Source organism: Triticum dicoccoides, chromosome 7A (genome assembly GCF_002162155.2).
Source record: "Triticum dicoccoides isolate Atlit2015 ecotype Zavitan chromosome 7A, WEW_v2.0, whole genome shotgun sequence".
NCBI classification, from domain to species: Eukaryota; Viridiplantae; Streptophyta; class Magnoliopsida; order Poales; family Poaceae; genus Triticum; species Triticum dicoccoides.
Window position 1 is genome coordinate 618519781 of NC_041392.1, and position 11078 is coordinate 618530858.

At 46.3% G+C, this 11078-nt stretch overlaps 2 pseudogenes; both read left to right on the top strand.

Annotated features, from left to right (window-relative positions):
- The first annotated feature begins 2581 nt into the window (after positions 1 to 2581).
- Positions 2582 to 4782, top strand: LOC119333783 (annotated as a pseudogene).
- A 712-nt stretch (positions 4783 to 5494) lies between these two features.
- The window catches only part of LOC119333709, a 7919-nt pseudogene continuing 2335 nt past the window's right edge, over positions 5495 to 11078 (top strand).

Below are 11078 nucleotides of genomic sequence, written 5' to 3' on the forward strand. Positions count from 1 at the left end.
ACACCAACAAATCACAAAAAATTTGGGGCTATTTTTGGTGGGGATTTTCGAATTTAGGATGAAAAATAACAAAATAAGGCTAGCAACACAACGGGAGGCTCCGAAATCGTGATCAACCTTGCTCATGATACCAAGATGATGTAGGGTAGAGACCCTAATCGCCCGATCTTTCACGAAAGGAGCGGATCCTGGGGAAAACACGAAGAACACGGGGATGAACGGAAGGAAAACACAAGAGGAAAACACTATACCGACATGAATAAGTCACACATGGGCTAGATCCTCGAGTACATAGGACGATACACGAATCCACGGACAACTAGGGACGATACACGGTAACCGGTTCTTCTCCGTGAGGAGGTCTTGAATCCACAAGGGGATCTTCCCGTAAAGGGGTCTTGAATCCAAGGTGGATCTTCTCCGTAGAGGGGCCGCGGTCTCTCTCGTGGAGTAGATCCGATATGGATGAGCAATGCTCTATCTCTCAAATGAGCTAAACCAATGCTAACCCTAGAAAGTTGTACGTGATAGAGTATTTATAGTCTAGGTAACGAAAGGGTACACGGGCCTTGTCCCAAGCGACTGCGCGCAGGCAGGGCCGGTAATACCGGTCAATGGGCGGTTGTTCCGCTGGGAGCTCATGCATGGCGGAAGTACCGGTCCTAGAAGGCGGTAGTTCCGCTGGGAGGTCTGGCGCTGGCTTGCGGAGATGGACGTCGAAGGGGCCAGCGGTTGTACAGGTTGTCGGGGCGGCAGTACCGGTCTTTTGGTAGTTACCGGTACATCCGGTGTAATGTCGGCCTTGCACCGCTCGATCACAGAAGGTAGACCGGTTGTTGGGCGGTAGTCGGCCGGTTGTTCCGCCCGGGCGGTGGTCGGGCGGTTGTTCCGGTCCTTCAGGGCTGGGCAGAATGTCTCCATGTTCTTGATGTCCATCTTGCACCGTTCCATCTCCTTGGTTGCTTACATGGTACCTAAGCACACAAAGCAACTCCGATTGAGGTAGTAGCCATGTCTCACGTGGGTCAAAGGGAAGTTCAACAAGGAGAGAGTTAACCTCGTTCCCGATGGCTCTCGCACGGGCTCTTGTCATGGGTCCAAGTGGTGTCATGGGAGATGTAGGTAGGTCCATGGGGATGGCCTTGGGATGCTCCGCATCAAAAATATTTGTTTGAAATTTAGCTCTTGCCAATAATTCTATGGAATAACAGGAACATTTTATTGGACTCATTTGAGAAGATTTTTAAAATTTGTTATTTTTGAACTGATTTCTTAGGGTTTCAACAAACCTCAATTCAACTTTCAGAAATTAGACATGATGCATGGATGCTCTCTTATGCAACTATTGCAAACAATTCTAGGGCTGTGACAGTTTTTCTTGGGAAAAGAAAAAAAATTCGCTGTTGATTGACTGAGAGTGTCACATGATTCTATTGGGCTTGTTGTCTGATGATCAATTTTTAAATCAGAACTAGAATCATAGGATTAAATTGGTCTCCTCACTACACCAAGTTAATGATGCAGAGCACTTTGGGGTGCAAGTGCAACCTTTCATCCACAATTGCACGCATCAGCCTGTACATGAATCACCCCCGAATCATTTGAAGGTTGATCACAAATCCACCTTAAGAACAATTTCCTGATGACACATGTGTTTGCAGTACCTGCAGGATTTCTAGCCAAGCAAGAAAAAAAAATCAGAAACTTGGCAGGTTGATGGCTCAAGTCCAAATATCGTAAAATGGTCAGATACCCATGTCCAGGTATTCAAGCTGCCTACTGAATCCTAACATTCAAAACCACGTACAGGCCAGCGGAAAGATATTTTGATAAGGTAAACCGAAAAGAAAGCACATAATTGAGAAATAAAAAGGGCCGCAGTGGATAAATCTTTCGAGACTGGGCAGCGGCGAATTGGAAGCTGACAGGCCAGCGCACCGTACAAATAATCACTCACCGCCTCATCTGCACTAAGCTCAACCGGCAAATGCAAGGAAGCAACTTGGCTTGTATTACTATATCTATCAGTCTCTTTGTACAGAATATTCTTTGATCCCAGATTCCCAATCTGCTATAGTATGAAGCTGCTATCTTGCTAACATGTGAGCGTGTACGATGTAGCTTGACCATATGCAATTATTCGAAGGCTCTCCCTCCTGATTGGCCCGTTTCTGCAGTTGCACATGGGACTGACTCTCTGAGATGCTACAATGGATATTACTCTTCGCCAACGTCCAATAAACATTGGTGCATTACTGTGATTATTAGCTGGTGTTCGTACCTCATGTGCCCTGATGACAAAAGAGAGTTTAATACTGCTAACTTAGTGCCTAAGACTCACCTACCAAATGTTTTTCTTGGAAAAGAAATCAATGCTATTGATTGATTGAGAGTACATCATGATTGTATTTGATTTGCTCTCCTATGATAGATTTTAAAACCAAGACTAGGATCAGAGGATTAAATTGATCTCCTCATGGTATCAAGCCAATGATGCAGTGCGCACATATAAGTAGCACCAGTATGAGACCTATCTTGACACGGATATATGCATTTGTTTCTCACACTCATACATAGCACCATGGGCCGGGTGAGAAGATTTTACCAGGATTTCATCCATATCAAGCTGCATAGCTTCTGCCGTATCAGTAGATATGTTGTCGATCCAATAGCTTTTGTCTACCGATTTGTTGCATTGCATGTTCACCCCTTCTTGATCCAACTGTCCTACTTCCTTGCCATTGTTGTACTTGGTTCGGTCCTCTTGATGTGCTGAAACCAAGCAATCCTGACTTCAGCCCTCCTTACACTGACATGTTATTCTTGTCAACTTCTTCTCTAACAGTTTCTGGCCTCAGCACCATCACGATGGAGGATCTCTCAAGCTCTCAAATTGTGGTCTTGACGCTGTTCATGCTTGTAGGAGGGGAGATCTTTGTTTCACTCTTGGGCCTCATGCTTAGAGTGAACCATCAATACATGCAAGATCTTCCGAATGTGAAGATCAGCTCGGTTCCCGTCGAGCTTGAAGAGATAGACTCGGCGAACAACGCGGCACAAAGTGATGAGTCACAACTTGAAGAAGCAGCTCATGCAATTCCACCCAAGAAATGTACAGAGTTGAAGAGGAGTAGGACTGTCAAGTGCTTAGGATATGTGGTCTTTGGGTACTTTGCCGTGATCCATGTCTTGGGCTTTCTGCTGGTTTTTCTGTATATAACTCATGTGCCAAGTGCAAGTGCCCCACTGAACAAGAAAGGGATCAACATCGTGCTCTTCTCACTATCAGTCACCGTCGCCTCCTGTGCAAATGCAGGACTCGTGCCCACAAATGAGAACATGGTCATCTTCTCAAAGAATTCAGGCCTCTTGCTGCTGCTCAGTGGCCAGATTCTGGCAGGCAACACATTGCTCCCTCTCTTCCTGAGACTACTGGTATGGTTCCTGGAGAGGCTCACAGAGATGAAGGAGCCGCGACACATGATCAAGAACCCTGAGGAGGTGCATTTTGCTAATCTGCTTCCTAGGTTGCCAACTGCATTTCTCTCCTCGATGGTCATTGGCCTTGTAGCAGCTGGGGTCACGATGTTCTGCGCTGTTGATTGTAATTCTTTAGTGTTTGATGGGCTCAGCTCTTATCAGAAGACTGTCAATGCATTCTTCATGGTGGTGAATGCGAGGCACTCAGGGGAGAATTCCATCGACTGCTCACTCATGTCACCCGCCATTGTAGTACTAATATTCATTGTCATGATGTAAGTTGATGACTGCATGACACTTCATTAATTGATGTTTCATTTCATATCATTTGATAAGTAGTAGTACTTACTTGCTTTAGAATCTCAAGATCCATGTGCGACAATTTACTTTTTGGTCTCAGGTATTTGCCATCAACAACAACACTTGCACCACCCAATGGAGATATTAAAACCACCGATGAGAACACGAAAGGCAAGAGAGGCAAGAGAGGGTCGTTGGTGCAAAAATTGGCATTTTCACCACTCGGGTTTAATGCGATCTTTGTGGTAGTTGCCCGCATCACTGAAAGGAGAAGGCTCAGAAATGATCCACTTAACTTCTCAATCTTGAACATGATATTCGAGGTCATTAGGTGTGTTTTTCTTTGATATAACTGAAATATTTCATTATTCTGCCGGTTGGCAAAGATGGAGAAAAGACAACACGACAATGGTTGCATAGACTAATGGTAAATAGCAGTTGCAGCATAGCAGAAGAGTGAAGTAAGTTCATAAACAGACCACTTTGTGTTTGCAAGAGCTAAACACGATATACTAAACTAAACTCTCTTAGGACACAAAATCTAACTCGTGAATGCCTTTGACTAAGGTGAATAATTTTGTATGCTTTGTTTTGCAGCGCATATGGTAATGCAGGGTTATCCACTGGTTACAGTTGTTCTAGGCTGCATCAGCTGCACCCAGAGATCATCTGCCAGGACAAGCCATACAACTTTTCTGGATGGTGGAGTGAGAGAGGAAAGTTTGTGCTAATCTTGGTCATGCTCTATGGAAGGCTTAAGGCCTTCGCAATGGCCACGGGTAAATACTGGAAAGTATGATACAAGTGGCCAAGATTACTTGGAAAGGCAAATGTACCAAAATGGTATAGCTGTCGCTAGTGTACTGCCTGCAGAATCAGGTTTCTAATTGGATTATAGTTTGTGCATGTTGCGCTTGCAAAGGACAAGCTTCGGTTCCCCTGATCAAGTCATCTTTGCATTTGGCAGTCATCATCAAGGTATCAATGCAACTGAAGAACTGAGCCATATGTTGATGTGTTGCATGCTAGATGTAACCACATGAGTTCCCCGCAATTGCAGTTGTAGCGAAAGAGAAAGCAAATATTATTTGCATTGTTGGAGTGGAGTTAATATTATTGCACACAATTTACAATACAGATAAATTTTGTGTTGCTTTGTCGCTTTGGCACCAAGTTTATAGATACGAAATGATAGTGTTGCTTATCACTATGCTACATAGAAGTTCAAGGAGAAACTAGAAAAAAGTTTGGTTAATTATCAAAATTCAAAGCCTAAAATTTGCATTCAAATAATGCCTCGGTATATTTTTTGAGGTCTTTGAACAGTGTTCCATAAAGTTAATTGACCTTACTGATGAGTTAATCAACAGGCTGGGCTAACATGGAAACCCAGCTAACAGGTCTGAGTTATACGCTAATGCTTAAGTGCTTTGTATATTTATTTGAAGAAATAACTCTACACGCAGATCACTTAAGGCCAGTAGGGAGGCCAGAGTCAAAACAAACACACAAATCATGCAAGTGGATAGAGCTATTGAGTTTGCTAAGCCTTCTCTGGTGTCTTTTTAGAAAGTAGTAATTCATTACCATCTTCATAACAGTAACAATTACTCTGTTTAGCTCGAGCTTTTAGTCGAGCAACGCCTTTCCATTTGAACAATCATCATGTTCGCATGTCGTCCCTAAGAGCAGTCCCAGTCGTATGCCTTAGCACATGCATGTTTCAACTGCAAGAGATGTTTTAACAAGGAAAGGTATCAACTCCATGATTTTCTTTATATCGGTTACTATCTCTTGTTTCACCAACGGAGGACTGATGCGGCCGATGAACGAAAGCCTGGTGGTGTTCTCTTGGGACCAGGGCTTCACTGGCCAGATTCTTGTAGGAAAAATTGAAACACAGGGTTTAGGGTTTTGCGTGGGTGGTTGACATCCAGCCTCACGTCTCAATATATAGATGATCACAATTACAATTACATACGTGTACAAGGACAATATACTAGACCCTATTTTACATGCCCCCTCAATCTGAACAACATACAAGATTCAGATTGGTTCTAAAACGGTCTAGCATCTGTCTAGTAGCGGGTTTAGTAAATACATCCGCTAACTGATCATCTGTAGAAATAAACCTGACTTCCAGTTCACAAGCAGCTACCCGTTCTCTCACAAAGTGAAAATCAATCTCAATGTGTTTAGTCCGAGCATGAAACACTAGATTCACCGTCAGGTAAGTTGCCCTAAGTTATCACACCACAATATAGGAGTGCGTGATGTCTACTACACAACCTTCTTCTTGTAGACGTTGTTGGGCCTCCAAGTGCAGAGGTTTGTAGGACAGTAGCAAATTTCCCTCAAGTGGATGACCTAAGGTTTATCAATCCGTAGGAGGCGTAGGATGAATATGGTCTCTCTCAAGCAACCCTGCAACCAAATAACAAAGAGTCTCTTGTGTCCCCAACACACCCAATACAATGGTAAATTGTATAGGTGCACTAGTTCAGCGAAGAGATGGTGATACAAGTGCAATATGGATGGTAGATAAAGGTATTTGTAATCTGAAAATATAAAAACAGCAAGGTAACTAATGATAAAAGTGAGCGTAAACGGTATTGCAATGATAGGAAATAAGGCCTAGGGTTCATACTTTCACTAGTGTAAGCCCTCTCAACAATACTAACATAATTGGATCATAAAATTATCCCTCAACATGCAACACAGAGTCACTCCAAAGTCACTAATAGCGGAGAACGAACGAAGAGATTATGGTAGGGTACGAAACCACCTCAAAGTTATTCTTTCCAATCAATCCGTTGGGCTATTCCTATAAGTGTCACAAACAGCCCTAGAGTTCGTACTAGAATAACACCTTAAGATACAAATCAACCAAAACCCTAATGTCACCTAGATACTTCAATGTCACCTCAAGTATCCGTGGGCATGATTATACGATATGCATCACATAATCTCAATTCATCTATTCAACCAACACAAAGAACCTCAAAGAGTGCCCCAAAGTTTCTACCGGAGAATCACGACGAAAACGTGTGCCAACCCCTATGCATAGGTTCCCAATGTCACGAAACCCGCAAGTTGGTCACCAAAATGTACATCAAGTGGCACGTGGTATCCCATTGTCACCACAGATATCCACGGCAAGACATACATCAAGTGTTCTCAATTCTTTAAAGACTCAATCCGATAAGATTACTTCAAAGGGGAAACTCGATTGATTACAAGAGAGAAGAGGGGGGAAGAAACATCATAGGATCCAAATATAATAGCAAAGCTTGCGATACATCAAGATCGTATCATCTCAAGAACACGAGAGAGAGAGAGATCGAACACATAGCTATTGGTACATACCCTCAGCCCCGAGGGAGAACTACTCCCTCCTCGTCATGGAGAGCACCGGGATGATCAAGATGGCCACCGGAGAAGGATTGCCCCCTCCGGCAGGGTGCCGGAACGGGTCTAGATTGAGTTTCGGTGGCTACGGAGGCTTCTGGCGGCGGAACTCCCGATCTATGTTGCTCCCGGATGTTTTTAGGGTATATGGAGATATATAGGCGGAAGAAGTACGTCAGGGGGGCCACGAGGGGCTCATGAGGCAGGGGGAGCGCGCCCAGGGGGGCGCCCTCCACCCACGTGACCTCCCCGGAAACTTCTTGGAGTAGGGTCCAAGTCTCCTGGATCACGTTCAATGAGAAGATCACGTTCCCAAAGGTTTCATTCCGTTTGGACTCCGTTTGATATTCTGTTTCCTTGAAATACTGAAATAGGCAAAAAACAGCAATTCTGGGCTGGGCCTCCGGTTAATAGGTTAGTCCCAAAAATAATATAAAAGTGGAAAATAAAGCCCAATATAGTCCAAAACAGTAGATAAAGTAGCATGGAGCAATCAAAAATTATAGATACGTTGGAGACGTATCAGTGCGTTGCCGTGGGACTCCATGTTCTGTGAGAACTGAGTCTATCCAAATGGCTTCAGCCACGCCATTAGCCAATGCCTTATACTCTGCCTCGGTGCTTGATCTCGAGACTGTGGGTTGCTTCTTCGAGCTCCAAGATACAAGGTTAGGTCCAACAAATATAGCAAAACCACCAGTGGAGCGCCTATCATCAACACAGCCTGCCCAGTCTGCATCGGTGAATATACTCACTCCAGTAAATCTGGACTTATGAATCCGTAGTCCCATGTCTAGCGTACCTTTGACATATCTCATAATATGGTTGACTGCTTCCCAATGATCCTCCGTCGGCTGAGACAGGAACTGACACACTTTGTTCACTGCGAAGGAGATATCAGGACGAGTGAGGGTCAAATACTGAAGTGCCCCAACCACACTGCGATACCGAAAGGAGTCATCTCTACCCAGTAGTGCACCACTATGACGTGAGAGACTCTCAGATGTAGCAAGCGGAGTGGAAGTGGCCTTGCAGTTCTCCATGTTGACGCGATGAAGAAGATCTAAAGCATACTTTTTCTGCGTCAAGGTCATGCCCCCTGAATGAAAGGACGCTTCCAAACCAAGAAAGTACTCGAGGCGACCCAAATCTTTGATGGGAAAGCTAGCAAACAACGATTGCACAAGACGATCCACCACGGCGGGGGTAGAGCCAGCAATCACAATATCATCAACGTACACCAGCATGTATATCTGTATAGTACCCTGGGAGAAGATGAACAGAGATGCATCTGATCTGGAAGCAACAAAACCGAGCTGCGGAAGGCGCTGACTCAAACGAGCATACCAGGCACGGGGTGACTGCTTGAGACCATAAATAGACCGTTGAAGTTTGCAGACATGAGAGGGATAAGTGGCATCGTCGAACCCAGGTGGCTGCTGCATGTACACATCTTCGGCCAAGAACCCATGTAAAAAGGCATTGCTCACATCAATCTGTCGGAGGCTCCAGCCACGAGACACAGCAAGAGACAAAACCAAGCGAACCGTGGCAGGCTTCACCACCGGGCTAAAAGTATCTCCGTAGTCAATCCCGTGCTGTTGAGTGAAACCACGAGCAACAAGACGAGCTTTGTGCTTATCAACAGACCCATCCGGACGGTGCTTGGTTTTGAAAATCCACTTGCAGCTCACAATATTAACACCTGGTGGCCGAGGCACCAACACCTAGGTGTTAGTGTGACGGAGAGCAGCAAACTCCTCGGACATGGCGGCACGCCAAGCAGGTTCACCCAGAGCATCACGATGGGAAACCGGCGCGGCGAAGAAGGCACGATGGCGAGAGTCGTACCGAACCGTGCCATCAGTGTAAGACTTCTCCTTGCGCGTATGATCATGATGGCATGTAACCATAGCATGCGCCGGAGCTGAATCGCCAGTAAGAGAAGACGACGGCGACGAGGGCTCGGCCGAGGGTGTCGCGACTGAGGGGACCTCAGCAAGAGACGAGACGGGCCGAGAGACGATGGTGTGCTGGACCGGCCCAGGCGACGGCGGCGGCCTGGGCGACGGACCGGGCGAGGGTGGCGACCCAGCCGCATCCGCGGTCGCGCCATCAGGCGAGGCAGCCGCGCCCGTCTCGGGCGGCGGGACATGCACGCCGGGCGCATCGGGAGGCGTCGAAGCAGCAACATGTACCTGGGGGGAACTCAAAGCAATATCACCTGCAAAAGACAAGTTAGATGACAAATAGGACAGGTCATATTTATGCACATGGACATCCAGAACCGGTTCATCGGAGAGAAAAGTGAGTGCATGTTCAAGAGAAGCAGGATCAACCGAAACGCTGGGTTGAGAGTAAGGGAACACATTCTCGTCGAAAATAACATCACGAGAGATGTATATCCGACCGGAGATATGGTCAAGACACTTATAGCCCTTATGCAAAGGACTATAGCCAAGGAAAACACACATCTTGGACCGAAACTCAAGCTTGTGAGCATTGTACTTGCGGAGACTAGGCCAGCAAGCACACCCAAAAATCCGAAGGGAGGAGTAGTTGGGCTGAACATGAAACAGACGGAACAAAGGTGTGTCCTTGTGGAGAACCGGAGTGGGCATACGGTTGATGAGGTAACATGCCGTAAGAAAAGCCTCATCCCAAAACCGAAGTGGAAGAGAGGAGTGCGCAAGCAAGGCAAGACCGGTCTCGACCAAATGTCGGTGTTTGCGCTCGACAATACCGTTCTGCTGAGAGGTATGCGGACATGACACTCGGTGAGAGATGCCCGTGCATTGAAAGTAGCGATGGAGTTTGTGGTATTCACCACCCGAGTCGGACTAAACGACTTTGATTTTATAATCCAGAAGGCGTTCGACATGAGCCTGAAAGTTGTAGAAAACTTGCTCAACATCAGACTTGTGTTTAAGCAAATAAATCCATGTGAAGCGCGTGTAGTCATCAGTAAAACTAACGTAATATTTGTACCCTCCCGACGAAGCAAGAGCGGGACCCCAAACATCTGAATGTATTAATTCAAGAGGTACAGTAGTGATGTGAAACGAAGTAGAATAAGGTAGTTGATGACTCTTAGCACGCTGACAGGCATCACAAACTAACGATGAATTATTTGAACTGGAACACGGAAGTTCATGACTCCGAACAATGGAAGTGACCACATTATTTGTAGGATGACCAAGACATTGATGCCATTGCGACGACGAAACTCGAACACCGGAGGAGGCACGGTGAGACGATGAAGATGACGCACGAGCGAAGGGGACCGGATAGACCCCCCACCCCCCGTAACTTCTACCGTGAAGGATGACGCGCCCGGTTTCTTTGTCCTTAACAAGGAAAAAACGACGGTGAAATTCAACAAACACGTCATTATCACAAAGAAGACGATAAACAGAGAGAAGATGTTGGCTGATGTGTGGAACATGAAGGATGTTATGCAGTTTAAGAGATGAACTGGGTAAACGTGAATGACCAATGTGTGAAATAGACAAACCTGCACCATTGGCCGCCTGAACCTGATCCTTGCCGTCATAGCGCTCATGAACCTGGAGGCGCTCAAGATCATTAGTCAAGTGATCCGTAGCCTCGGTATCCAACACCCAAGGAAAGTCGACGGTGTTGGTGGAGGCCGAGTTGGCGGAGCGGGAGTTGTGATCATGATCATAGCGCTTGCGACAGTCGTCGGCTTCATGGCCCTAGTTCTTGCAAATTTGGCACCGGGGACGCCAGCGGTTGCGACGCCCACCGCCTCCGCCGTTGTTGCCGGTGTTGCCCCCTCCACCTTGCCGGCCATTGCCAGCATAACCAGCGTTGCGGTCACGGCCGCCGGTGTTGCCGCCATTACCGCCCTGGCGGCTCTGCCCGGGCTG